This window comes from Amblyraja radiata, chromosome 25 (genome assembly GCF_010909765.2).
Source record: "Amblyraja radiata isolate CabotCenter1 chromosome 25, sAmbRad1.1.pri, whole genome shotgun sequence".
Classification (NCBI taxonomy): Eukaryota; Metazoa; Chordata; class Chondrichthyes; order Rajiformes; family Rajidae; genus Amblyraja; species Amblyraja radiata.
Window position 1 is genome coordinate 21507564 of NC_045980.1, and position 27779 is coordinate 21535342.

Here is a 27779-nt window from a genome sequence, read left to right on the forward strand (position 1 = left end):
TCTACCACCTTCTGAAGGGGTGCATTCCAGATTGCAACCACCCTTGGGGAAAAAAAATACTAAGATTCTTCTTACATCTTATCTTAAATGTATGCCGTCTGGTTTGAGATATCTCCATAGAGATGACTAGTGTATCATGTTGGCGGTGAGTGACAAATAGATCCAGAAATGTTGAGAGGCCAAAAAGAGGTCCAAATGAGTCATGAATTCTGGAGGCCCTTGAACACTGAATTTGAGTGCATTTCCAAATCTTATTTACGCATCCCCAGTTTACATGTTCACAGCTGCTTTAAATTGTCTTGTCCCCAAGATTTGGAATTTCCTCCTTACCAACTCTACTCATCTCTCCTTCCCAGAGAAACGCCTTTAAATCCAACTCTTTAATGAAGTTTTTGATCATCTGTCTTCATATATCCTTAAGTGCATCAGTGTCAATCTATGTCTAATAAGCAGAGCACTGGGACATTTATAAGCTTATTATCGCAAGTTGACCTTTGTAGACTTTGTTGTCAAGAAAACCATTGCAGTTGTTTACTGGTGAAGTAGAAAGCACTGGGTCTTCAACGTGGCTGCAGAATGCAGCGTCCTTGGGCCAATAGATGTATCAACATTAAACTTGAGATTAACATGCTGCACGCTGTCGGTTGGAAACATCACTTACTGTTGATCTCCGAGTCACACCTGCCACACCTGCTTCAATAATAAAGGAGATCCAAGGCACATTATAAACTAAGCAGTAGAGATTCATTCACATGTGGTACTGCAAAATTAATGTCTTAGATTAGCTTATCAGATACACAATGCATGATCATTTTATTGGCAGCAGTTGTAACTAAAGGTCAGGCGTTGCATATAATGGGCATGTGATCCGATACTGCCAAGTGGGCCTGTCCCACTTAGGTGACTCTTTAGGTGACTGCCAGGGACTCGTTTTAATGGAATTCACCCACGATACCTGGCGACAACCTACGACAGCACCTATGACAATACGTCAACCTACGACAGCAAATATTGTCTCAATTGACGCCGAAAATTTTTCAGATGTTGAAAATTTTGCGGCAGTCGCCTGTAGTCACCCAAAATATCGCCCAAGAGAGACAGGCCCATAAGGCTATACCGTATGTTTTAGAGAACTCACTCCTAGTTGAAAGTTCTCACAAGCAAAATGTGTCCTTTCTGTGCTCAGTTCAAACGAAGAATTAAGCAGCACAGGGAAACAAATATAATTAGAGAAGATCAGAAAAATAATATTGACACAGGGCATGACTAAAGCACGGACTATACATGTCATTAACGTGCTTGAAAAGGAAAGTTGAAGAAACATTATTTGATTAGCTGGCTCATAAATAATGTCCAAAAGGCATTTAGCTCGTTTAAATGTTATCTTTAGCTAGCATTGCAATAAATTCCATTTTGTTGTCTGCTGATCTTCAGTAAAATATCTTTATTTTCTCTATCATTGGGGTTTATTTCATGAGATCTTATGCTGATTATGGTCATCTTTAGTTTTACTGGGGATGAAAATGATCTACCAAGGGAGAGACAAAGTGGCAGTGGAGGACTATGAGGAGATTACGTTCTGCACCCGTTGAATGCTAGAGTTACAGGAACCAACAAACTAGTATAGAGGTATTCCAAGGTTTTTGTACCCAAAACAGTAATTAGTCTGGTTGCATTTGTAAATGAGAATGATTACCCCTTTCAGAATACCACATTAAATTGGTCAGCGATGTGGAATTTGCTTCCTCAGTATTCAATAACGTCTGGAGAATAGCAAGTCGAGACAGCTTATCCAAATAGTTTAACTAAAGCCCAAGGCTGTTGTTACAAGTAGGTCAAGGTCTGTAGTCAATGATTATACATTCAAAAAGAGCTAATATGCATCCTTTCCACCACTGAAATGTTATACAATGAACCCCCTTTGGTGACAATGGGTGAAATGCTCAAAATATTTCTGATCTCAACTAGTCATCAAAAAATCCACGTTGACTTCATGTTCCTCTAAATGATAGGATAAATGGCCAGTTGCAGTACATTATCACTGAAGTTCAAACATGTTTATCTCTTCGTTAAGTCCTATCAGTTTGTTGCAATTCTCCAGTTGGGATCCCAAGAAACCCTGTTGCAATTCTTCCTTTTGCATGAGTTATCATCCTTACTTTCTTCATTATCATTCTGAATAGGAATTACTTCCCAAATGCAAGAAAGAATGTTTATTTAAAATGGAAGGACACCGGAATCACCATCTTCCAACAAAACCTCTCCTTGAAAAAGCCATATCAAGAATATGCGAGCTTGGATAGTCAAGAAACTTAGAACCAAATGAGAGAAGTGTATTTTTTTGGATATTATGCTAAAGAGGCTCATCTCGATCTTGTATCTTTAGTTTATAATCAGTATTTTCAGCTAGTGATCCTGATAAATAAATAAATGTTCCATTGCAATGCCACAGCTTTAATGAATGTTTAAAACTCAGTTGTAAAATTACAACATCGATTGGAAGGTCAGCATATACTGACCATCCAAACTTCACCTCATAAAGGAACCATCATGTGTATCGAGGTACAGTGAAAAGCTTTGAAGGGTGAAAGTCAGGGTGACGTGTGACTAGAAGAATTTGCAAGTGATTAAGTTTCTCCAGCTTCTAGAAAATTCTCATCCTGTGTTTGAATCATCTATCGGCAATGATTCCAAAACTATTTTCATTCTCACGCTTTCCATTAATTTTTCTAGCATATACTGCAAGAGAATTGTACAGCACAAAAACAGGCACTTCAGCCCACCCTGTCCATCAACCATCAAGTGCTCATCTATATTCTAGGAAGGAACTGCAGATGCTGGTTTACATTGAAGATAGACACAAAATGCTGGAATAACTCAGCAGGACAGGCAGCATCTCTCGATAGGAATGGATCTACACATCTATAATAATCTAATTTTCCAGCATTTGATCTTCCTGTAAGGACTCCATCCCCATCTCCCAATTCCTCCGTCTACGCCGCATCTGCACCCAGGATGAGGTGTTCCACACCAGGGCATCGGAGATGTCTTCATTTTTCAGGGAACGGGGGTTCCCCTCTTCTACCATAGATGAGGCTCTCACCAGGGTCTCTTCTATACGCCGTGACTCTGCTCTCACTCCCCATCCCCCCCATTCATGACAAGGGCAGAGTCCCCCTTGTCCTCACCTTCCACCCTACCAGCCGTCACATACAACAAATAATCCTCCGACATTTTCGCAACCTCCAACGTGATCTCACCACTTGCCACATTTTCTCATCTCCTCCCACGTCTGCTTTCCGCAGAGACCGCTCCCTCCGTAACTCCCTGGTCAATTCGTCCCTTCCTACCCGAACCACCCCCTCTCCGGGCACTTTCCCATGCAACCGCAAGAAATGCTACACTTGTCGCTTTACCTCCTCCCTTGACTCCATTCAAGAACGCAAGCAGTCTTTCCAGGTGCGGCAGAGGTTCACCTGCACCTCCTCCAACCTCATCTTTTGCAACCGCTGCTCTAGATGACAGCTGCTCTACATCAGTGAGACCAAGGGTAGGCTTGGCGATCGCTTCGCCGAACACCTCCGCTCACTTCGCAATAACCAACCTAATCTCCCGGTGGCTCAGCACTTCAACTCCCCCTCCCGTTCCGAATCTGACCTTTCTGTCCTGGGCCTCCTCCATGGCCAGAGTGAGTCTCACCGTAAATTGGAGGAGCAGCACCTCATATTTCGCTTGGGCAGTTTGCACCCCAAAGGTATGAACATTGACTTCTCTAATTTCAGGTAGTCCTTACTTTCTCCTCCCCTTCTCAGCTCTCCCTCAGCCCACTGGCTCCACCTATTCCTTTCTTCTTCACGCCCCCCCTCCCCCACCCTCACATCAGTCTGAAGGATTTCGACCCGAAATGTTGCCTATTTAATTCGCTCCATAGATGCTGCCTCACCCGCTGAGTTTCTCCAGCATTTTTGTCTACCTTTGATCCAGTGTTTTATGCCTTGGCAATCAATAAGGGAATCCAAATTAATTCATTGCTGTTACAGCTCAAAAGGGTTGTCAGAGACAATTTTCTGATGAAACACTAACTCTCATTATACAGTCTCTTGCCTGCCCTTCAAAGGTTTCAAATGTATTTTGTCATGTGTACCAATTACGATACAATGATATGTGAATTACCATATGAGGTACCTTATGAGGTGAATGTAACAATTCACTACAGGAGTATGAGTTAACAATTTAGTTTCCCTTCATAAATACATGTGCAATAATATGACATCATTTCAGCATCGTAAATTAAAAAAATTATTGGCATTGAAGGAAATGATTTGGCTCGTGTTTTATATGCTAAAGTAAATATTTGAATTTAGATTTAGGTAAAACCCTTGAAGCAGGAACACAGATGCATTTAGGAGGAGGTTTTATGAAGGAAGGAGGAAACAGAGGAATCTAGAGTAGCTGATTCAAGTGCGAGTAGGGTTGTATGGCCGTAAACCATGGCACAGACCAGAAATAAAGAACACTGGAAGCACTCAGAGTAACCAACATCAGCGGGCAGTGAAACTGAGTGGACGTTTCAGGGCAAGAACGTTTTATCAGAATGGAACAATGAGAAAAGCAATGATGTTTATTCACATTTTTACTTCCAATAAAGGTTTTAGACATGAAATATCAATGCTTGGTGTCCCTTCCCCGGGTACTTCCAGCAACCATTGCTTTGGATTTCCCAACATCTACAGCTTTCTACATAGATGGGCACAGAGCAGTTGGGCCAAATAGCCTCTTCTGGGCAAGTAGGGTATTTATATCAACAATAGTGCGATTTGATTCATATTAACTTTCTCATTGCTGAATAAGGATTCAATTGTGCAGTATAACCTTTGCAAACAGACGATGTCTGCAATGCGTGAAGGATAGCAAATATTCAATTTAGAATATCTTAGAAGAGAAATTAACTGGCTAAGGAACGTCTGGACAAAATACGACTACGTTAATCAGAATCATCAAACTTAATAGCAAACTGAATCTGAAAATGACATCATGAAACAACCTCCAGCAAAATAAATTATAAACAATATTCTATTTTAATGGCTTGCACGGACCCAACCCATGTTGTAAATTACAGCACTACAAGATTCTGTGCCTATATTTCTTGAAAAGTTTGTCAAGCAGGTAATTATCTTGGGGATCTGTGTGACTTAACAGATCTTTAATTTCCTTGGCCGAGTTACACATTTTGCAGTCACACGTTCCAAAAACTTTCTCAGTGCTTTTCGATCATTTGGATCTGAATTCTGCAGTTCCCTCTTGAGTGTTTCAATGTCCACAGACTTCAGGAATGTAGCAAAGCCATCGGAGGCATTGCCATAATGCTCCTGGTAAGTGCTTGGATTTTTCCTGTTCTCCTGATTTCTAATGTGAGCGTATGTCACAACTGGAATTATGCCTTTTGGAGGAATATCTCTTACGGCATTGCTCCCATAACGAGCAGTGTCAACCATGAAGTCCTTGTTTAAATGAGGCAAACGATATTGATCTCGGAATTCTGTGATAAGTGGATGAGGGATTTCTTTCTCCGGCTCAACTGATCTGGGAAGAATAGTCTTCGGTGTTTGGCGTTTACACCCTGCTGAAAATTTATCCTGATATTCAGTGGAATAATCCCCACCAAGTATTTCACTTATCTCTTTTTCAGTTGGATGTCTGTCCCAGTACATGACAGGAGTAGGCACCCTTTTGATCTCTTTTTGTTTTACATGATGCACCATAAATATTTCATCAGGGTGGGGTATATTCCTAGTCTGTTCATACCAAGCACCCCTGCGGAAAGATTCAAGTTTCGAATGGGTCGGAGAATCATAGTCCAGCGCGTAGATTGACTTGAATGGATTAAACGTTGGTGTGACCAGTGGACAATCTAGTTTCTCCTTCAGCCCAATCCTTCCTCCATTATTTTTCTTGATGTGTTGCATTGTCTTTATCAAAATGGTATGGAACTTCCCTTTCTAACTTTCTGCATCACTACCAGATGGGTTCTTATAGTTCATTGTTAACTTTATCTGCCCGATCACTTGCTCTGGATCTGGAGAGACTTCTCAGTAATGATTGTTGCTTTTTCAGGCAGCATTTTAAATATCGTGGTTGTGCAATGAACTAAATAATTGTGACATCACAACAATGGGGTTGTGTCATGACAACACCAGAGGCTGGCAGGTACCTACCAATTTATTGAAAATAATAGGTGATTATGTTCTGAAAAACATTTAAGAGGCTCAAAATGGCTTTCTCTGATTAGTAAAACAATTCGATAATAGGTGGAATTTTATCCCTGTGAGGGACTACTGATCTGAAAATATCTTCATAATTGGTAAGTAGAAGGATCCAGGTTATAAATTACCCATCAATGTGAAAGATACATATTTTATTCACATCTACATTTCAAATAAAATCAGCATAATATGATTCCTGGCGTAGATTTTTTGAAATCAGACAAAAAATGTCTTCAATTATTTTAATACTTTCTTGATACCAAAATGTGACAAAATCAATTTAAACACACAAATGTCCATATATGTCTCGAAATTGGACCGATTTGCCCCCATTTCTGTGCATATTAGAGAGCCAGCATCCATTTGCATGCCAATTAGTAACCAATCAGAAATTAGTCCATGCACTATTTCCCTGAGATGCTTTCCTTATGTCAGGTGTGCATCTGCAGCCATCAATGTACCTGATCTTCATTTCCAACTTTAGCAGCATGAATTGGAGTTTCTGGGTGAAATCGATGAACTTCCCTATTCTATCACAGGAGACAAGGAATATACTGCACTGTTCCGTTGCATAGATGACAGTTTAAAAGGACACTGCCACACTGACTCCAGCTTCATTGCAATGGAATCTTTAAGTAGATGATCTTTCCATTGTCTCACACTATGCTTCTCCCTGCTGCATCAGGGTAGAAAAGTATTCTACTTGCGCAAGTTTGATTTCATCTTCCTTATTTCAATGAAAAGCATCTCTCAGTGAGATTGCCAATAATACTGGCTTCCCACAAGAGCAAAGAGCAACTGACTGTGGTCCTTTGTCCTCAAGGACTGAATAACCTGAATTTTCCATTAACAGGAAGATTATCACTTCCTTAATGTTTGAATCATTCAACAATATTTCCGATGCCAAATATAATGTTTCTAGGAACCACCAGTAATGCTTTCATCGTTTAATGTTTGAACTACCTCTTCCTTTCAATGACCAGCACAGTTCAGGGTAATAGATCTTGGGGAAGAAAGAGTACCATGTACATCCTGGCTTTTCACTCCACTGTGCTCTTGTAACTGCAGAGCCTTGCTACAATTCAAGCTACCAAAGTACTCAAATGAGTTGTAGAAAATACAATTTGGATTCATGAAAATTAGGTGCTGGTGCCTGCTGCACTGTGCAGTATACACCAATCTGGTGAATCAACTGGGCTTATATTCACTGGAATTTAGAAGGATGAGAGGGTATCTTATAGAAACATACAAAGTTATTAAGGGATTGGGCAGGCTAGTTGCAGGAAAAATGTTCCCCATGTTGGGAGAGTCCAAAACCAGGGATCACAGTTAAAGAATAAGGGGTAGGCCATTTAGGACTGAGATGAGGAAAACTTTTTCACCCAGAGTTGTGAATCTGTGGAATTCTCTGCAACAGAAGGTAGTGGAGGCCAATTCACTGGATGTATTCAAGAGGGTTGGATATAGCTCGTGGGGCTAAGGGGATCAAGGGATATGGGGAAAAAGCAGGAACGATCTGGACGATCAACCACGATCATATTAAATGACGGTGCTGGCTCAAAGGGACGAATGGCCTACTCCTGCACCTATTTTCTCTGTTTCTATGTAATTCATTTCATTGCTGTGCACTGCACATTCTAGCCATCCAGAAATAGGTTCAAGAAGAATAAAGTCAGATAAGCCTGAGGAATCTGAGACGCAGCCTGAGCAGCCATGGGAAGAAGTGTACGACTAAGGGCATGGCCCAGCTCCACGCTCACAACAGTGTAGATGAACAATGATTGCAATGGCATAAGAGAATCCCCATAGGCAGACAAATCTTATCAAGTGCCTGCAAAATAAGACATCTATCCACACAATGTGACCCATGACATAATACAATCTTTAACAACCTTTTAATCTATCCACTTGATTGATTATTTGCGTCAGCATAGAAGAGCCATCCTGACCACTTTCAATTCCTTTACCTTGATGTAAATATATGAACAAAAACTAGGAGCCAGAGAAAGCTACAGTTGAGGTCTTTGCAAGCTCATTAAACAAACATTAACACCATTTTGCTCTCCACAATTGCTGCCCAACCTGGGTTTTTCCACCATTTTTTGTTTTTACATTATTATCCCTCATATTCTCTACAGATCCATCTGCACTGATCATTACACGTTAATGAAAGAACCCGATTCAAACATTGAAATGGTTATCAAATCTGTCTTTCCTAATGAGTATCCAGCTAAAAGATCATTGACCCATGCACAAGATGCACTTCTCTTGGATACTCTCTGAAGATCTAGCTTGGTTGAAGGTTGGGTTGTTGACCTTGCCTAAAATAATGCAAATGAATAAATGCTAAATGTCCCAAAGTACCTTTGAAGTGGATAAAGAGTGAGCAGAACGACTACTTCATAATGATTTCAGAAGCCATGATGGCATCATTAGCATTACGATGGTATCACAATCAGAGTTCCCCAAGTGTTTGCAATTATAGTAATGATACAACCTCACAGTGCAGGTTCTTTTTCATTTTCAATTGTCTTCTGCTGAAAGTATACCAACTTACCTGTGTGGAGAAATTCTGATTTTCCACGGTTTCTCAGATCAAACACCAAAGGCAGCCTGAGACCAGCTTGGAATGAAATGTATCCATTAGTACGTACCTGCAAAGGAGATATTTGGCACCCTATTTCTGGAGATTTATCGAGTTGAAGCAATTGTTGAACCACCATATTTAATCTGGTAGTTGTCCATCATTTATAGTTATCCCAAATCTATACAAACAGTTTATTGTAATGTTTCTGTGATCTCATGGCACTGCTGTACAACAAGCAGTGCTGCTGTCTCACAACACCAGAGACTCGGGTTCTAACCTGACCGTGGATGCTACCTGTGCATGTAGTTTGCACATCCTCCCTGTGAGTATGTGGGTTTCTTCCAGGTACTCCCGTTTCCTTCCACATTCCGAACGAAAGAGGGTGGCAAGTTAATTGTTCACTGTAAATGGGTGCTTGTGTGTAGGTGAGTAGGATCTTGTGGGAAATGCTGAGAATTTCTTTTTAAAATGCAATTAATATAGGATTAGTATAAACAATGGTTGGTTTTGGCACCAATATAGTGGGGTGCTGGCTCTCTCCATTACTGTATTTTGTAGTGCAGGTGTGTTATTTATAGTGTCCTGAGAAATAATTATCCTTCAATCAACATCACATAAACCTCATTGTTTTTCTCCAATGATGGGCCAATTCTTCTCATTAGCACGGTGGTACAGCGGTAGAGTTGCTGCCTTACAGCGCTAGAGAGCCACGTTCAATCCCGACTATGGGTGCTGTCTATATGGAGTTTGTATCATCTCCCCATGACCGCGTGCATTTTGTCCGCAAACTTCAGTTTATTCCCATGCTGTGTGTGTGTGTGTGTGGAAATCAGTGGTCGGCGCGGTCACGATGAGCCGAAGGGCCTGTTTCCGCGCTTCTGTACTGCATCTTCCAGTACATCAGTAATTTCATTGGTGTACCTCCTGCACTCATACTAAACTCAATTGTTTTTACCATTTTTGCTGCCATTTTCCTCCCTAGTTTCACCTTCAAAATGGCAGTTTATCAGTCTCTTCCCTTTCTGGATTTCTGTTTCTATCAGGAGACAGGAGAGCCACACACATTAATTACAAACCCACATTTATCGTCCCACCCTATATCCTGTATGTCTCTCAGTCGCACTGTCTCATTTGCTACAATGATTTGACTCTCCATGGATGCATCTGAAATGTTTTTGTCTTCCTGAGTATGGCTTCCCCTCGCCACTGTGGTCAGAACTTTCGACTGCATCACATATCTTATCCTCATTGCTCCTCTCAGCCTCTCCCATTCCAGTCACAACAGAGATCTCCAGCTCCTTATCCCCAATAATATTCATATTATTATTGCACTTTTGATCCAACAATCAACAAATCATCCTTTACAATCTCCTCTAGCTCCAAGGTCCAACAAGGAAGCATATTTCCCTCCCCTTTCAACATTTTGAGGGGATCCCTCCATTTGTGACTCCCTTTTCTACCTGTCCAATCATATGTGGGATGTCATGTTTCATGGATTTGATTGAGTATTTTGAAGAAGTAACTAAGAAAGGTGACAAAGGCATGACCATCTGTATGGACTTCAGCAAGGTCTTTGATAATAGACAATAGACAATAGTCAATAGACAATAAAATCAGGATATTATGAATAACACTCCTGCACTACAAAATAGTCATTTTACCACACTAGTGCATCTTGATCGGCATGTGCGAGTTGGGCCAAAGGGCAGGTTTCCTTGCTGTATGACTCTATGACTGCATTATGGCTCTTTCCCATACAACAACAGGAGATGCAAGACCTATCCATTCACCTCTTCCCTTCTCACTTTCCAGGAACCCAAAGGTTCTTCCAGGTGGAGCAATAACTCACTTGCATTACTTCCAATCTTGTGCTCTGCATTTGGTGTTCACAGTGTGGCATTTGTTAACCTGGAGAAACCAGTCAGATTGGGTAATCGCTTTGAGGAATTGCATCCTATCTTCTATCTGGGCAGTTCTGGACTCAAAATGTAATTCTCCAAGTTTAGGTAACTTGCTCTTTCTTTGTCAGTATCAGAACTGGCCAATTCTGACAGACGTACATCCATTTGTGACTTATTTCTGTCTCACCATTTTCTTTCACTCCCTCTATTAGCAACACAACTCAGGCAAAGCAGCATAATGCATTTCTAACTGCTCCATAACTGGTCAAACCCAACCAATGGTATTTCCCTTGTTCCCTTCTTCCTCAGCCTCTCTGCTACAGATAACTAACTTTTTTCTCCCTCTTTCCCTACTTTTGACTAATGGTGTCAGATCTAAAACATTAACTTGTTTCTCACTCCACAGATGTTGCTAGCATTTTCTGTTTTTAATCACAAAAACTTTTGTTTTTGATTCCCATTGCTGTCCATGGAAGTTTCTACTCAAATGTACTGTGATACTATGTCACAATTAAAAAAGTGCTTCAATGTTTATAGCTTATTTTCTGTGACCAGATACCATGAAAATGCAAATCTTTCTTCCGTGTGCACTGCAGTAAAATACCAAATTGCTGATCTTTGTGACAAAGTGATTCGCATGTAGGATTTAGAACTTCTCCCTTATTCTGGCATTGTTATTCCATTTCAATTCTTATCCAGAGGGTTTAAACATTTGATTATTCAATTGCATTGTCATCATGGCCAAACTTTATTCTGTCTTTAACCAAAGCCACAGTTTTGTCTACAATACTCTCTTGTGGCATTACATTTATTAGAATTTCCAGTTCTGTTCAGCTCCATGACGTTTAAATACTTCCAGTTCTCCTCTGACAGATCTGCAATCTTAACAAAGATTGCAAGAAGTGTACTCAAATGCGATAGGAATCCTAATTCCGTGAGAAATTAAACAATACTAATATTTTACCTGTTAACTTCTCATCTTTACTGCACCGCACCTTGTTTTTAATTACATATTAGAATACCTTGATTCTACTGCTGCACTGCCTTTTTGTTTGATCATTTCAAGTTGTCACATATGCACCTTAAAGCAGAAAATCACTTTCTATGCATTGCCTTGAATGTCTTCTATGTGTATTTAATCCTCCAAATTTCCAGCAGACTGCATCTATGTTATCAGAAAAGTTTTCTTGAATCGTTTTCAGTGAGTGCATGAAGGAACCTGTCAATTTTATCTTCTTCCATGGGTTTTACAAATGTACAATGCTTGAAACAGTCCTCTTCTTCCTGACAGACGGCCCATAAGTCGGTTACATATTGGGCATTCTTCGCTGGGTTATCTTTTCGCACTGAAACACGGTATACACATGTGCAGGGTGCAGAACTCTCACCAAACTCCTCTTTAAAGTTTGGTACATGGCATTTATCTTGGTATTGAGTAAGAGGCAGAGTAAATTCCGGAAGGATTGATTTTTTGTTGTAATATTTTGTGTTTTCCCAACCTTTTTTCTGGACTGTGCCATGAAACAGATTTTTAATCATCTTTGACACCAATTTATCACAACATGAATTTGCCCAGGAAGCCTGGTTATTGTAAGATTCTTCAGTATTTTCTTTATCAAATTCAACATTCATATCTGGTGTCCAGAATGAACGATACCTATCACCATTAATAGGCAACAGATTTGAATACGGTTCCCAGCACATCGTTGTGGTCCTGCAGGGATATGCACAATCTTTAAGAAACCTTGGATGGTGCTTCTTGTTAAGATTATGGTTTGATCTGGTAGTTTCACCACTTCTTCCATTTCTGTGTCTCTCAGAATTTTGATTCTCCATTGTTCTTTCAAAAAGGGACCAAGCAAACTTAGGGTGTGCTCTGTCTTACTCACCCCTTGCAGATGTTATTTGAATTTTTCAATCGTCTTGATACATCTTAGTTTCTGTTCTTCTAATACTTGCATTCTATAATGGGTTGGATAGGTGGCATGAAATGTTGATAAGTTTACAGTGTTATTTAAACTACTAACTATGTTCAAGTTTTTCTCTATATTATGTCACCTCGCAGTGTATATGGATTACACTGTGTGACATCACATTGATTTTACACATCACAGCACTTTGGTTACTGCCTTAACTGGCAGCACTGCGATCAAATTCAAATTCAGTTTTCAATCCTTTTTTGCTTTACTCCAAGTCTCAGACTTCCATGATAGAGGGCTCAAAACACTATATATACACACACAGTGACTGAGTGCATAACAAAAGGGCATAGATAACCGAGCTATAATAATAATTAATAGATAACTAGGTGTGAGATTCAGACTTGTTTTCTGAATAGACCAGGTTAGTCATAGAAGCAGTCATACAGCATGGAAACAGGCCCATCAGCCCAAACATCTCAAGATTTTATACATCTCTATAAGATCACCCCTCATCCTCCTGCACGCCAAGGATTAGAGTCCCAGCCTGCTCAACCTCTCCCTATAGCTCAGACCCTCAAGTCCTGGTAACATCCTCATAAATCTTCTCTGTACTCTTTCTAACGTGACAACATCTATCTGTAAGATGGTGCCCAGAACTGAACACAATACTCTAAATGCGGCCTCACCGATGTCTTATATGACTGCAACATGACATCTATACTCAATACCAAAGATCTTATAGCGGAGGCTCCGCTATAGGATCTTTGCTCAATACTCTGACTGATGAAGGCCAATGTGCCAAAAGCCTTTTTGACTACCCTATCTACCCGTGACATCACTTTCAAGGAACAATGTACCTGTATTCCTAGATCCCTCTGCTCAACAACACTCCCATTCACTGTGCAGGTCCTGCTCATGTTAGACTTTCCAAAATACAACACCTCACTTTTCTCTATTAATTCCATCAACCTATCCACAGCCCATCTGGCCAACTGATCAAGATCCAGCTGTAATGTTTGCATAATTATGACAATATTTTTATAAATTATAAATCACAATATAAATAAATGTTGACAGAGCAACATGAAAACACAACATGAAAAAGTGGCACACATACTCCAATTAGCACTAATCTCTTTAGTTTTAATTTGATAGCCATCAACTATCATAACAACTTGATCCCCTTTTGGAGACCATAATAGGCCTTTCTCACGGGGCGACTTGACACAAGAGTTGAACATCGTGGGAACCTCGTACGATAACCGTACGGCATTCGTGGACCACCGTGGCGCTAACGGCAGGCACTCGTGTAACTTGTCGAATCGGGAGAAAGTTCAAGCAAGCTTGAATTTCTCCAAGAGTGACTTGTACACTTGTGGTTGAACATTGAAACATTATATGGACGTAGTGGCCAGTGCGATATCCGTAATAACTCTTGCATTTACCGTGGGAACTCCTGCGAACGGTGAACCCGGAAGTTTGAGTTTTAGTTTATTTTAGTTGTTGGCCACTCACCATTTGGTGTGACATCTAGATTCAGATTCAGATTCAGATTCAATTTTAATTGTCATTGTCAGTGTACAGTACAGAGACAACGAAATGCATTTAGCATCTCCCTGGAAGAGCGACATAGCAAATGATTTGAATAAATAATAAGTGGCCGGGGGGGGGGGGGGGTGATTGGCAGTCACCGAGGTACGTTGTTGAGTAGAGTGACAGCCGCCGGGAAGAAGCTGTTCCTGGACCTGCTGGTTCGGCAACGGAGAGACCTGTAGCGCCTCCCGGATGGTAGGAGGGTAAACAGTCCATGGTTGGGGTGAGAGCAGTCCTTGGCGATGCTGAGCGCCCTCCGCAGACAGCAAGGAATCTAGAGTCCTTTATAAATGTCTGTATGTTAATGTGTGTTTTTTCCTCTTGGGCATTACTTTGTTTCTGTTGGAGGCTCCACATTTTATTATAGCCTGAAGTGTGATAAAGCTTTTAACTCAGCAGTTTGATTGTCAGTGCTTGTTTACCTCATTGTTAAATAAATATTTTTTTACTATCAGATTGATGTCTGCAATTCTTCATTAACACATCACTACAAGATGAATGTCTCTAATGTTATAATCCCTCTCATGCTGAAACACAAAATAGTTGAAGGGAGGTGATATAATCACATTTTCATTCTTTTTCATTTTTGAGTGTTCATGTCCCTCAATTGCTGAGCTATTTAAATGTTTGAAAGTTTCACCTCTCAGTAGATAATTAAATAAGACAATCATCACGGTCAATGTGAGACAAAGTCTTTATTCCTATTTGACAATATAAAAAGACGACTTCTTGCACATATTGAGAGAAGGTGCATCACACCAAACAACATTTGTCTAAAAAAGGGCTTCGCAAACATGAAAATCAACAAATGAGGCACGCTAGATTTTTTTAAACAGATTCTATTCATTAACCTCCGCAACAAGCCTAAACTCAGGCAATAAAAGGGACAATGCAATGTGCTAAATGGCAGGTTTTGTGGACGACCATCTTATAGGAAGCACTTTTCAGAGGACAACACTAGAAAGTTAAACAAAGAGAAGTAAGCAGGATTACAACGGGACATTATTATCAGCTTATTTTCTATGCATGTCTGCTAACATGCAGTAGTGTTCCTGTGGTCGGCTACCCATGAATAGAGCTGTCCTGCCACGGCACACTCCCCAATTGTGAATTGTAGTAAGCGCAGAGATGGCCTCTTTGCTCTTTCCCACTGTATGTGCCGAGTTACCTTTGAAACGCTGCAGTGGGACCATTTCCGCCTTGGTTGCACCACTTCTCCATGTACCTAGTGTTATTCCCCCTGTGTCACTGTCCACTAGGTCACCGTCCTGGATGGTTGTTGCTGATCCTGCAGCTGCACCTCTCATTCGGATCAGGTTGTGCAGAGCACATGCTGCATATACTATAGTCTCAACATTCTTGGGCTTCTGCTCCATTGTCTTGAGCAAGCATCTAAATCTGTTTGCCAAGATGCCAAAATAATTTTCTACAACCCTCCTAGCCCTTGACAGCCTGTAATTGAAGAGCCATTTGGAAAAATGGGCTGAAAGATGGCAGATGGAGTTTAATGCTGATAAATGTGAGGTGTTACACCTTGGCAGGACAAATCAAAATAGGACGTACATGATAAATGGTAGGGAATTGAAGAATACAGTTGAACAGAGGGATCTGGGAATAACCGTGCATAGTTCCTTGAAGGTGGAATCTTATATAGATAGGGTGGTAATGAAAGCTTTTGGTATGCTAGCCTTTATAAATCAGAGCATTGAGTATAGAAGCTGGGATGTAATGTTAAAATTGTACAAGGCATTGGTGAGACCAAATCTGGAGTATGGTGTACAATTTTGGTCGCCCAATTAGAGGAAGATGTCAACAAAATAGAGAGAGTACAGAGGAGATTTACTAGAATGTTGCCTGGGTTTCAGCAACTAAGTTACAGAGATAGGCTGAATAAGTTAGGTCTTTATTCTCTGGAGCGCAGAAGGTTAAGGGGGGACTTGATAGAGGTATTTAAAATGATGAGAGGGATAGACAGAGTTGATGTGATCAAGCTTTTCCCTTTGAGAATAGGGAAGATTCAAACAAGAGGACATGACTTCAGAATTAAGGGACAGAAGTTTAGGGGTAACATGAGGGGGAACTTCTTTACTCAGAGAGTGGTAGCGGTGTGGAATGAGCTTCCAGTGGAAGTGGTGGCGGCAGGTTCGTTGGTATCATTTAAGAATAAATTGGATATGCATATGGATGAGAAGGGAATGGAGGGTTATGGTATGAGTGCAGGCAGGTGGGACTAAGGGAAAAAAGTTGTTCGGCACGGACTTGTAGGGCCGAGATGGCCTGTTTCCGTGCTGTAATTGTTATATGGTTATCCTCTGTTCCCTAGTTAGATTCCTCTGTGGATTAAGCACATTAAGCAGTTTATCATATTGTCCAAATAGAGGTCTCCGTTGAAAGATGGGCTTCACCCAGTGAGACTTCCTCTTAATTCTCTTTTTAATTAATCTCACCCTTCTGCCTTCACGCAAGCGTCCTCGATTCACATAGAGGGCTGCTGCATACAGCGCGTCAATGAAAAACACCACCATCCTGTACTCGAAACTACTTAGTACAGGCATGTCTCCAAATGAGCCAATTTCAACCAAGGGAGGATAATAGTGTGTGAAAAAAAAAAGTGACATCATTTGTGCCACATGATGATTTAACAACACTTCACAGTTCACAATGTTCATTCAAGATTTAACGGGAAAGCTCGGGAGACAGACAAGTCACTCGCACAAATAACAGAAATGCCGAGTAACTGTGGGAACTCTTTATCTACCCCCCGTTATATCGTGTGATATCGTGCTAGACCACGACCACTTCACTCTGGTTACATCTTGCGTCAAGTCGCCCCGTGAGAAAGGCCTATAAGTAATACACATGTAAGAAGTACCAGGTCCCTTTCAAAAATGTTTTTGTTCAAATTGTACAATGTGAATCAGCTCCTATGAAGGTAAAACATTTGATTACATGAGGTTATCACTAGGCCCACGTAATTAGATACATTTATAACTTTTCCTCTTACCAGTTTCGGGTGAAGGTAATCGACTTGTTCTTCTCTTGTTCTTTTCCAATCTTGCTCTTCTCCTCGTTTCATTCCCTCTCGGACAAGATTACGAAGAAATCACCAGAAACACCACCAATGAAGACCTGCCAAGCATACCTCACCCCACCCCAAACCTCCTCAGGTGAACACCATGTCATTGCAGAACCCAAAGGCAACAATTTCAACTGTAGAATCTAGTCCATACCAGGTACTTGGCCCACACGACTGTTGGTGGGAAATGTGCATGTTATGCCATTTTCATTGCAGCCAAATGCAGTCAATCCCACTGAGAAGGAACAGCCTTCCACCAGCCTAACTGCAGGTGATGTTTATGACAGTGAGACATAGTATAGCCAGAAGAATTAACACGACACTGTAGTTAACATCATTGTATATTTAATAACAATTGGTATTAGCATATAGATTTACAGAATCAAGGGATATGGGGAAAAAAAGCAGGAACGGGGTACTGATTTTCAGCCATGATCATATTGAATGGTGGTGCTGGCTCGAAGGGCCGAATGGCCTACTCCTGCACCTATTTTCTATGTTTTTATGGTTCTAACTTTGTTTCCTTTGATACTGATCACCTTCAACTTAAACTAATTAAAATCTTTTCAAATCAATTCAGCCTATTTCAAATAAATGGGGCCGCTTCCCTTTATGTTGTATATTAATGATTTGTATAAGGAAATTGAAGGGTTTGTGGCCAAGTTTGCAGATGATGCTAAGATAGGTGGAGGGGCAGGCAGTGTAGAGGAACCAAGGACTCTGCAGGTTAGGAGAATGGGCAGAGAATTGGCAGATGAAATTCTGTATAGCCAAGTGCGGAGTCATGCATTTTGGTAATAAGACTAAAGGTATAGATTATTTTCTAAATGGAGAGCAAATCTATAAATCGGAGGTGCAATGGGACTTGCAAGTTAACTTGCAAGTCAAATCAGTAGTATGTAAGGCAAATTCAATGCTAGCATTTATATCGAGGACTGGAATACAAAAACAGAGATGTAATGCTGACGCTCTATAAGGCGCATGTCAGGCCACATTTGGAGTACGGTGAGCAAATTTGGGTCCCATGTGCTGGCTCTGGAGAGGGTCCCGAGGAGGTTAACACGAATGATTCCAAGAATGAGTGGGTTAGCATATGTTGAGCATTTGACAGTACCGGGCTTCTACTCGCTGGAGTTTAGAAGGATGAGGGGTCCCCTCATTGAAACTTACACAAATAATCAAAGGCATACATAGAGTGGATGTGGAAAGGATGTTTCCACTATTGGTAATATCTAGGACCAGAGGTCATAGCCTCAGAATTAAAGGGCATTCTTTTAGAAATGAGGTGAGGAGGAACTTTAGTCAGAGAGTAGTTCATCTGTGGAACACATTGCCACAGAGGGCTGTGGAGGCTGTCAGTGGATATTTTTAAGGCAGAGATAGACAAATTCTTGATTAGAATGGGTGTCAAGGGTTATGGGGAGAAGGCAGGAAATGGGATTCGGAGGCACTGATCAGCCATGATTGAATAGACTCGATGGGCCAAATGGCCTAATTCTACTCCTATTACACGTGAAATATTCAGACAGAATGAAGAAGATAGGTGCAGAAAGAAATGCTGCTGAAAGGCGCAATATTCTTTGTCAGTGAACACTTCATCTTTCATCTATTGAGCAGGTTCAAGAACAAACAAATCACAACCTTAACTTTTATTCAGTGGTCTTCACCTCAATAACAAAATGGAATTGCTGCAGGGTTAAGCAAGTTTTCTGGTAGATGCCTGGTCAGATTTATAGGTGCTGATGTTGTGAAACCTAAGGTATTGCAGAGGAAACCAGCCTCTACGATCTTATCAAGTACCAAAGTAGCATCTGCATGTTTGATAATTCCATAGCAATTAGCATAGTGGCATAAAACCATACTAACAGCAGCAGATTAGAAACCAAGTGCGGACATTGACAACATTACCAGACTCAGGAACAGCTTCTTCCAGTTATCGCAGTTCTGAATGGTCCCTCCACAAGCTAGGGTACTATTCGATTCACCTTTACTCCATTGAGGACATTGAACTTTGTCTAAAGAACTGATACACTGCAATTATAAGAACTATTTTCTGCACTCTGTATCTTCCTGATTGCTCTATCCATTGTATCTATATATGATATATCTGATGTTTGGCTAGCATGCAAAACAAAGCTTATCACTGTATCTCGGTACACATGCCAATAATAAACTTAAACGTATCCATAGAAGAAAAAGCCACAGGTAGTAGGCAATTTGGCCCCTTGTGCATCATTCAGTATAATTATTGATGATCCTTTACGTCAGGATTTCCTACCGACACCATCTCCATATTCCTCAATACCTAAAATTCCACCCATCTTGGTCCTGAATATATTCAGCAACTGAGCCTCCACAACTCTGTTGGGATGAAATTTCTAAGATTCACTTGCATCTTCAAGAAGAAAGCTCTTCTCATCTCTGTCCTTTATGGCTGACCTCTTATTTTGTCACTTTGACCCTCATTCATGGCATTGACCTCAAAGTTTTCTTCTGAGAAAAAGCGAGTTCCATCAGGGAGTAACAGCCCTAATTCTTCATGTCAAACTAGATGTTTAAGAAATGCAGCCTCAACTGAAGCACAAAAAATAGGAATGGGCTGTCTTGTCTCTCAAGCGTGCCTTGCCATTAAATATGATCATGGGCGATCTGCCCCAGTCTCAATTTTCCTCTGTGCTAGTTCCCTAAAGCCCAAGGAGCTCATTGTAGACTTCAGGAAGTCCAGGGGCGGCACGCACACCCCCATCCACATTAACGGGACGGAGGTGGAACGTGTTTCTAGCTTCAGGTTCCTGGGAGTCAACATCTCCGATGACCTCTCTTGGACCCACAATACCTCAACTCTGATCAAGAAGGCTCACCAGCGTCTCTTCTTCCTGAGGAGACTGAAGAAGGTCCATCTGTCTCCTCAGATCCTGGTGAACTTCTACCGCTGCACCATCGAGAGCATCCTTACCAACTGCATCACAGTATGGTATGGCAACTGCTCTGTCTCCGACCGGAAGGCATTGCAGAGGGTGGTGAAAATTGCCCAACGCATCACCGGTTCCTCGCTCCCCTCCATTGAGTCTGTCCAAAGCAAGCGTTATCTGCGGAGGGCGCTCAGCATCGCCAAGGACTGCTCTCACCCCAACCATGGACTGTTTACCCTCCTACCATCCGGGAGGCGCTACAGGTCTCTCCGTTGCCGAACCAGCAGGTCCAGGAACAGCTTCTTCCCGGCGGCTGTCACTCTACTCAACAACGTACCTCGGTGACTGCCAATCACCCCCCCCCCCCCCGGACACTTATTATCACTTATTATTATTTATTTAAATCATTTGCTATGTCGCTCTTCCAGGGAGATGCTAAATGCATTTCGTTGTCTCTGTACTGTACACTGACAATGACAATTAAAATTGAATCTGAATCTGAATCTGAATCTGATTTTTCAAATATTTATTTACCTCTTTATCTATTTACAATGATTTAGCCTCCACAATAACCTAGAATAAATTCAAAACGATTCACCATCCATGCCACAAGAAATTCTTATGCAAGTGGGGTCCATCATTAGAAACCTTCAGGAAGCCTGCAATTCCTACTCTTGCAGCTCAAGAACTTCTTTTTCCTCACATAAATTTGTAATGTCCCAAATATTTGTGTAGAGTATACTTGAGCATATGGGCAAATTAGCAGTCGTTGCCCAGAATGACCGGAAATTAAGGAAATTCAAGTTGACAATTACCTTGATACTTGTGGAGACAACAGTCCATACATGGGTGCGTGGAAGGAGCTCAATTCCTAGGTTGTTACAGATGTGTCACAACTGACTCAGAAATCTTTAGCCTCTGCATACATCATTCATTAGAGATTCCAAGGAGGAGCATGCACCCTGACCATTCCTGGATCTTCTTTTGCTTCTTGGTTTGGATTTCCAGGCTGGTCTGTCCTGTCCTACAGCTTCAACTTGTACACCCAACTCAGCTGTAACACCACAACATCACTCATGTCAAATAGGTAAGAAATTAAATATTTTACCCAAAGCCGGTCTAATCATTTATAGTAGCCTCCACAGTTCACCGTAATTCTACAAGTATAAATGAGTGAATAGCCTCTTAATTAGCAAAATTGCATTAGATGCCGCATAATAAACAAACATTCGGTGCACGCAGCTCAGCGGTAGAGTTGCTGCCTTACAATGCCAGAGACCCAGGTTCGACTCTGACTACGGGTGCTGCCTGTACTGAGTTTTACGTTTTCCCTGTGATCACGTGTGTTTTTCTGGTGGTTCCGGTTTCCTCCCAGTCTCAAGACGTAAAAGTTTGTAGGCTAATTGGCTTGGTAAAATTGTAAATTGTCCCTAGTGTAGGATATTGTTAGCGTATGGGGATTACTGGTTGGCGCAGAATCGGTGGGCCGAAGGGCCTGTCTCTGCGCTATATCTCTAAATTAAAAATCTAAAATTTCCCTGAGAGTAGGTAATGATTTTTCTAAATCCAATTTTAATGACAATTTATTTGCATCTCGTGTGTTCACAGAAGCCTGTATTTAAATTGGCGAGGTGCAGCAAAGTGTTTGCAGTTTAAATATAATACAATCAAAGTTCAATTACTTGATGCTTAATAACAGACGTACACAATAACATTTCTAGACAAATCTCTTTTATATAATCAGGATTAAAATCAAACATTCCAGATCATGTAATGCAAGGATTAGATGGAGAACAATATCCTTCTAGTCGACCTGAACAATATCTCTCAGTATTAGCTTTGGAGGAGCACTTCATCTTTTGCCTAGATGGCAATCCTCTGTTCGAAGCAGGAGTGACATTTGAAACCAATTCAGAAAAGGTTTGTACCATGAACTGCTTTCCATCATGAATTGCCGTTAACTACCAAACAAATTTATTCCAGTGTTACACAAAAAAAACGTTCATCCTGTCGCGGAACTGAACTCAAGATCCCACAGATGAAAGGCACAACCATCAAAATGATGCAATTACAAGTCTTTACAAGTAGGCTGGACAAAGCAAAAGAGAAAGGAAAGTCAAAGGCAGGGGTTTCGTAAACATTTGAGACCAAGTCTGAATTAATAATTAGTAAATTGTTTAATTCAGTGATCGATGAAACAAGAAAATTATAGTTCTGAACAGGCAGTTTTTACTAAATTTGACGAAGTGACAAACAAGAAGGATGTTTTTGATTATATCTTGCAATTGTAAGTTTAAACTACAAAATAGCTTTCAGTATTCAGCAAGTCAGAAGCTTTAAAAAGAACAAATTAACATTTTAAATTTAGGTTAACTGTTTCTTTCCATAGATGCTTGCTGATCTGCTGAATATTTTCAGCATTTTGCTTTTATTTCAGATGTCATAACTCTGCACTTTCTGATTTTTCATATATTTCACTGACTTGCAAATAGAAAGAAACAAAAACTGATAGGATAACACACAGCAGGCTCATATCTAAAGGCTAGATCAAGTGGATTCAAGAATTCTCTATCTAAACAGTAAATTAGTTTAAATGTGAACCAGAGTAGGGAAAAATAATAACTTTTCACAATAGAGGATGGCAGGCAGATCAAAAAATGGAACCACTGTTACTTTTAATTTACACCAATGATTTGAAGATATCAAACTATACCTAATACCAAGAGAGAGAATGACTTGTTACAATTTAGAACAATTTGAATGTTGAAAAATCAATCGAAAGCTATAAAAAATGGACTTGCGACTAATGTGAGGTGCAGCACTTTGATACGTTAAATAGAAATATTACCCAGACCTCAGAAAAATAAATAAAATGAATGCTGGGATAGGGAGTGGTTTCATAGAGAACCAAAGAGATGCAAGATTAAAGGCGAAATATCATTAACAAAACAAGGTCAGCAAAGGAATTAAAAACCATATAAAACACTGGGATTTATTTTTAGGGGAACAGAATTCAGTAGTAGTCAAGCTGGGTTTGAAACCTGGTCATTGAAATAGGAAGTACGGTATTTGATCTTCATATTATATAAAGCTGCACTTAAATAAAATGTTAAATCAATTAATAATGCTGATATCTCAAATTGGAAGATTACAGATACATGGATCAGAACGTGTAATTTTCATTTGATAGAATGTTTCCCCATGTGGCTGAAACCAAAAACAGGATTGATAAATATAGTAGTTATTACTAAATCTAATAAGAGAATGAATACGCATTCCGTTGCTCAGAGTAACAAAGTTTAAGAGGGAAAAAAAATTGCTCGGATGCTTTGAGTAAACAATATACTTTTAAAATTAAAATAGTGGGCTTGTGATCTTAGCAATGATTGAAAAATGAAAATGGCAAAAATGGAAAAGCAAGGCTGAAATATTGGCGAGAATTTGAAAGGCAGAGTTCTTTTGAGATTACAGCTGTGCCTAATAGTAAATGCCTAATGCAAGGAATATAGTCAATAAGACAGGATGAGCTGAAAATACTGATAGACACACAGAAATATATTATAACTAATACAGAAATATGGATTAGAGCGAAAACTGTGTTTAACATTTCTGATAACAGGGTCTTCTGCCATGATAGTGGAAGAATAACAATAGGAAAGTAGCAATATTGGTTAAGGAGGAATTACAGTTGTGAGGAAGGACAAACATCAGGAGACAATGTTTAAACTTAGGAGGTAGGTGAATAAACCTGAGAGCATATTTTAAGTCATGTGCAAATGACTAGGGCAGTTATTATGGGGAATTTCATTTCATCTAAACAAATCAAAATGCTGTCAATTTAACAGAGATGAGGGCAGGTAATTCTTAAACTGCATTCAGGAGAACATCAGTCAGTTCAGTTTACCCCCATGTAATTCACCATTATAAAATTCACAACTAAAAAAACGGAATCACGGAGTAAGAATTCACCCTTGCAGAAGTTATGCGAGAAATAAAATAACTAAATAAACACAATGCGAAAGAAGCAACAAACTGACATTTTTTGTCAATGGTTCACCTCAGTAATGTTGGGATGCTTAGAAGGGGATGCAATTCTAGCTTTAGGTTTTGAGAATGGAGCTGGGCTATTGGAAGGAGCATCAATGAGAGTGGCTTTTGTGCTCAGGTGATCATATCTCAGATTTAGAAAAGGACAATGATAAAGTAGGAATAAAGGGCGTTAAATTGGATGAAGGCCAATTTCACTACACTAAAAATGATTCAGCAAAGGTAGACTAGAAGCAACTACTGATTTACCGGGTAAAGGGTAAATGCTTTCCCACAAAGAACAAGGCTGTCAAGGTGCGCAGATGAAGGTGGCAACAAATTTACATTAGTATTAGACACCGTGCACTTAGTTGAGTAGAAAGCCTTGAAAAATATATAAAGAGCAACAGTGAAAGCTAGAAAAATAACACAAGAAAAAAAGTAAAACCAAAAAATTCAAAAGGTGCTATACGCACATAAAACACAAAAGGATAAATGAGCAAAGAGTGGTGCATGAAGGTAGAGGATATGGAAAGGGTCTTGAATATTCTGAGAGTCTTTACAAAAGAGAGGGATGATACCGTTGTTGTTGTTAAGGCAAACAGATGCAAAACTCTGAATAGGATAATTGTAGTAAAGCCAAATTAAAAGATTGAGCATTTTGGAGAATGGTCAAATTGTCAGGTCCAGCTAACAGCTTGTTTTGATTTAAGAGAAGCAATGGAAGAAATTCCAGAGGCACCAAACAGAATTTTTAAATCTTACCCGGCAACAACAGGTCTTTGTTAACATTTAAAATAAGGGATAAACTGAATGGCCGAATGGCCTACTCCTACACCTATTGTCTAATAGTTAGTGGCTAGGTAACTTAACTTTGGTGATGGGCAAAGTCTGCAAATTACAATTTAATTGTTATTTCGAGCAAAACGTTTCCAAGATACAGCAACAAACCACTGCTTGATCTTCCAGAAATCAATAAATTTCAATGATAATCTGAGGTGAATGGGATTGAAGACAACAATAGAACGATGGTATTATATAACAGTCTGAATTTCTCAGATATACTTCATAGTGCTTTACACTTATTTGATTGACTTAAAATGAACATTCTATTCGTGGGACAAAGTTGACAGCAATTTAGTCACAGCATAATCTATTTTGTACAGTGAATGTCTAATAAGGTAAATTTAGGAAATTAAAACTATAGTAATTGAAAAATGTCCTTTGCAAGATAACTTTTAATCTTTTAAACTTTTAATCTTGCTCCACGAAGCCCAAGTTATACGAGACATAATTACTGCTTAATAGTTCAAGATAAACCTTATCTGTTTGCTACCATATCTTGAATCTCAGTGCATGCATACGAGACCCATTAAGCTCAGATTCCTATCAAGATTTATTAATTTAAGAGCTCTTGGCAAAATTGTTAGGAATTTCAGGTGGGGCAGCATAGCAGTCAAAAATCATTTTTAAAAAAAGGGGAAGAACAAACAGAAGACTCTTACTGGGCATGCTTCTAAATGTGAAATACTATTTTTACCTTTTGCTTGAATTTCTGACAGTGAATAACTTCTAGGTAAGCTACAGGTTTTACTGTGGTAGAACAGCAATATTTCATCAATTAGTGTGTGGTATCAATTATTAAACACACTTGGATATGAGGGCAGTCACATTATGGAAAACGTTTAGGATTATACATTCTTGATTGTCATAGTGGTGATTGGAAATAATACAGCAGTTTAAAGCACTGCTCAAGGCATTATATTCAATAAATGCACACAGGAGAGAACATGGCAAAGTAGACAAACAACAATCACATGGAGGCGTATGATATAGCATTACTCTCAATCTGAAAATGCACAAAAAATCATTGGACTGATGACTTCACCTTGGAACCAAAGTAAGGTTAACTTTGGGGAAGGAAGTATCATTAAAGTAACTTCCTTCACAGAATGTAAAGATTCAGTTACGATTGTCACAAGTTTACAGTATCCATCAAGCACACCACAACATGAATGCAAGAGTGTATCAGCAGATTTGGTTGATTCCAATCAAAACGTTTTCAGTCATTTTCTGTTTTGTCTGCCAAATAATCTGGTGCCCCTGGAAAATAAAATTTTATTTGAAATGAACAAACCTCAAAATACTGGACATTTTTGTTCTTTCCTCAGTGTTTAAAATTCGATAGGTCAGTTTCCACTGCCATAGGCATTACTAACAAAGGACCAAAAGGGGCTATGTGTATGATGATCACAAGCTCCAGTGCAGTAAAACATCAGGAGCAGGAAAGGGTTGATCAATGGCCAGCCATGAGACCATAACTTGAAATTTTGTCCAAAGCCAGATAGGTATTCCGACCAGCCAGTGGTTAGGTTTAAAGCTCTGGCTATGCAATCGCGTAATGAGTGTGCAGAGGTCAATAAAGGGCAAGAACCTCTAACTAAAGTCTCTGCTTGATTTACAAAATTAACGTTTCTGGAAAGTGATTTTGTTAAATAATATTCCACACATCAAAAAGACGGGGCAAAAAGCAATATTGGCACAATATGTATTCCTATTCAGGGAGAATAGTGCGTCATTTGTTGCAGGGAAACATAGCTTTGCAAATTAAATACAGATATTTGAATAAGTCAATGGCGTTAGTGAAATTCATAAATAAAAGAGCAATAACTAAAGCAATACATGTAATGTAACAGGCTTTATGACATCATAACAGATATTATCAACTCATTTAAAGATAAACCATAATACTTTTCTCCAGGTATCCAGTTCATCTGATTGAAAGTATTGGATTACATTGGGCATAGTGGAAATGTTAATGGGTCTAATACAGTAAATCGTTAATTTCATTTTTCAGGCCCTAACCCATTAATACTAGGTCAGAACCACATGTTCATAAGGTCTGATGAAAAGTAATTGACCTGAAACGTTTCACTTTTCACAGATACTATCTGACCCAAATATCATGTTTCTGCAGAATTTTTAGTACTATCAAGAACCACTTTCATATTTTTTGTCCAAGAGGTAATAATGGGTCAAAATGTGTTTACCTCCTTCTTTCTGTGCTGGGTATATCTGGGGAAAAAATAACTTATTTAGCAACTTTTTATCTATGTTACATTTGTTCTGAATAGATCAGCTAAATGCATGGCCAGTTGTGGAATATGCGGAATAAATGAATTGGCTGCACACTCGTTTTTATAACAACAGGGACATAAATGAGATTTGGAGATCATTATCCACTTAACTATTCTGGCTGAAGATAATTGCAAATGATTCGGCTTTTTCCGAGATGTTTCTAATTACATTAGCAACGTCAGACGACTTGCTATGTACACAGCTCACTGATTCAAACAACTCATTAGCTTCCTCACGAAAGGCAAGAAAAAAAACCCTACTTGAATTATCACCCAATACAATATTCCCATTTACACTGAATTTCAGGTAGTTTACGCACATAGATTATAATGCTTCCATCAAGAACCAAAGTTTTCATTAG

The 27779-nt window shown here is 39.7% G+C and overlaps 1 protein-coding gene across 2 annotated transcripts in view; it reads right to left on the bottom strand.

The window, feature by feature from the left end:
- Window positions 1–21968: 21968 nt before the first annotated feature.
- Window positions 21969–27779, bottom strand: part of tpst2 (tyrosylprotein sulfotransferase 2) — a 53010-nt gene continuing 47199 nt past the window's right edge. For both annotated transcript variants that reach the window (XM_033043383.1, XM_033043382.1), the window contains one exon: window positions 21969–26383. The gene's annotated coding sequence lies outside the window, so the exon portion shown is untranslated. The remainder of the gene's footprint in view (window positions 26384–27779) is intronic.